A 2,907-nucleotide genomic window follows, 5' to 3' on the forward strand; every position below is an offset into this window, starting at 1 on the left:
GAAGTAAGGCTTTGAACTGTGAGGAAAATGGAAGATGGAGGCAATTCAGAAGGCAGAGTGGGGAAGAGAAGGAACGAGCGCAACAAAGCACGCGAGAAGTGCAACGGCGGAAGAGATGCATGTGAGGGCGGGAGAAATGGACAGAGGCGACTGAAATGAAGGCGCACCGAGGGTAGAGGCGAGGGGAGGAGGGCGCGCGAGCGAGCTAGGCAGAGCGGGCAGGCGGGAGGAGTGCGAGCCGCGGACGGCGAGGAGAAGCGGGAGAGCAGCCGCGGCGAGCGGCGAGAGCGTCCTCTAAGCGTGGACGCGGACCGCGCAAGCAGAGAAGGAGGCAGCGCAGGCAGCGAGATGACAACAATAGGGAGGGTGTGAAGGAGGAGAAGCGGGAGGAGAGGCAGAGACGAGAGAGAGGAGCCGGAGGTAGGAGAGACGTGAGAGAAGAGGAGAGAGGAGAGAGGAGAGAGGAGGGGAGGGAGGAGAGAGGAGATGACTGTTAGAGGCAATGTGAGACTGGAAGTTCGATAAACGGTAGAGAGGCAGAGAGAGAGGAGAGAGGGATTAAGGGAAACAAGAGGTAGATCGTGTAGTGAAGGGGAGAGGAGATTGAAAAGTGACCGGGTCAGTCAGTTTATGCGAGTGTGAGTAGGGAGGTAATTCAGAAAGTTTAAAGAGGAGGACTGAAGAGCGAGAGACGCAGGAGAGGGGAGGAGGGAGGGAGGAGAAAGAGAAGATCCATCTTGAATAGAGGTAGAGAAGGTGAGCGCTATGTGCATGAGTACGAAGGAGAGAGCATGGAAGAGGGAGACGCAGGAAGAAGAGGAGGAGTAGAGGAGAGAGGCAGAGAGAAAGGGATATGAGTGCAGGAGAAGCAAGGAGAGAGGACAGAGAGAGAGGAGACTCCCACCCCGGGGGGGTGCTGTTTGTATGAGTCAGGATGTAGAGACGCATTTCCGCTAGTTAGATGGAACGCAAAGGTTTTATAAGTTATTAAGATAACCTTGCAAATTGTATGCGATTTACTGTTTGGGTCAGGAGGAGGCGTTCTGAAGAGACCAGGAGGGATCGAGGAGAGGGAAGGAGAAGGAGGCATAGAAAGAAACGTCGGATGCAAGTATAAGGAGAAAGTGTTTGATTAGAGAGTATGTCGTCTACAGAGACGCAGAACAAGAAACGGAGTCTGGAGAAGAGGGAGGAGAAAGTTAGGAGCAAGGAGAGTACAGAGTGACGGCGCAGCAAGAAAGGGAAGAAGGAGGCTGCCCGAGAGGAGAAGAGGGAAGAGTCGAGGCGGGGAGAGCCAGGAGAAGAGAGCTCAGCTTGATTGAGAATGGACGGCGGAGACCGGGTTGAGAATAGGAGGAGAAAATCTAAACTCAGGAAGAGGAGAAAAGGCAATGAGGACAGAGAGGACGAGCAGAAGAGAGGGAGAGGAACAGAGGAACACTGACATTGTAGAGCTGTAGCTACTTATGAGAGAGATAGAGGTAGAGGGAGAGTAAGGGGAGGAGAGGCAGTGGATGGGAGGGAGAAGCAGTAACCCGGAGGCAGAGAGCGGGGAGCGAGAGGAGAGGAGAGAGGAGAGGATGAGAGAGAGGAGAGAGGAGAGACACAGGACGAGAGAGGAAGAGAGGAGAGACCGGAGAAGCCGGATATTGTTTGGTAGAAGAGAGATAATTTAGCAAGGAGAGGATGCAGATCAGAGGAGAGAGGATGGAAGATAATCGATGGGTCGAGAAAGACAGGAGCTGAAAAAATCTATAAGAGAGTAACAGAATAAGAAAGCTCGCAGGAGACACAACGAGGAGGATGACCTTGAACACGTTAGCGTAAGGGCCAAGCTTATGAACGGAGGGGAGGAGAGGCTTGGTGCTAGGAGATAGAGGACAAAGAGGACCACAGGGCACCTCGCATTATTGAGCGTAGAGCGCTAACGTTTGCTCATTAATAACTAGGGTGATATACCTCGGGACAATCAGATGCGAAGATATGGACGGAATGGTAGAATGCGCGGAGGAAACAACATTGATCTTCCTGGGAATACCGGAGGGAGCTGGGAGGGCGCGCAAGACCGACCAAGGAGTTCATGGCCCAGCGTGCTTCAGCACTGCTCAGGCCCTGCAACGGTTGTGTCTAATTAAGGGGGCACTAGGCTCGGAGCTATGAAGCGCCAGCTACGCGCGCTGCCAGGGCGTGAAGAATGTCAGGGAACGGATACATGCCTAGCGCCGCTGCGGTTCTGAGAAGACGAGGCGTTACCGTGGAATGGCTAAGGGCCAAGCAAGGCAGCAGCAAGGCATTCGGAGGACACGGCTCTAAGCGGCGTGAGTTCAAATGCAACAAGTTAGCGAGAAAGGCGGCTGTTGTAAGACGGCATGGCTGGGTGCGACAAAATGGTTGGGTTAGCTGAGTCTGTGTTAGCAGGCTAGTTGAGCAAAGAAAGACTTTGACGCTGGGTTCAATTGAGAAGTACGGTGAATGTCTTTCGCTCGTTGTCAATCTTCCGGACGCCCGGACGGTAGGCGAGCGCACGGCGGGGGAGCGGGGCGAAGCGGAGGGAGGGGAGAGAAGGCGGGAGAGAGGGGAGAGGCAGATGGGGGGAAGGAGAGAGGAGAGGAGGAGAGAGACGCGCAGGAGGAAGAGAGAGGAGGAGGAGGAGGAGAGGAAGAGGGTGGGAGAGAGAGAGGATGAGAGGAGAGAGGAGAGGAGGGAGAGGGAGAGAGAGGAGAGAGAGAGGAGAGAGAAAGCAGTGAGCAGGAGGTAAGAGAAGGGAGGAGGGGAGAAGAGGAGAGGGAGAGGAAGAGAGGAGAGAGAGGAGAGAGAGAGGAGAAGAGGAGAGAGGGGAGAGAGATAGAGAGAGAGAGCCAGAGAGGAGGCGGAGAGGAGGAGAGGGGAGAGAGGAGAAGAGGAGGA

At 54.7% G+C, this 2,907-nt stretch overlaps 1 pseudogene; it reads left to right on the forward strand.

The window, feature by feature from the left end:
* Nucleotides 1-2,194: 2,194 nt before the first annotated feature.
* Nucleotides 2,195-2,907, forward strand: part of LOC111954069 (probable E3 ubiquitin-protein ligase RNF144A-A) — a 43,101-nt pseudogene continuing 42,388 nt past the window's right edge.

Source organism: Salvelinus sp. IW2-2015, linkage group LG28 (assembly GCF_002910315.2).
Source record: "Salvelinus sp. IW2-2015 linkage group LG28, ASM291031v2, whole genome shotgun sequence".
In the NCBI taxonomy this organism is placed as follows: Eukaryota; Metazoa; Chordata; class Actinopteri; order Salmoniformes; family Salmonidae; genus Salvelinus; species Salvelinus sp. IW2-2015.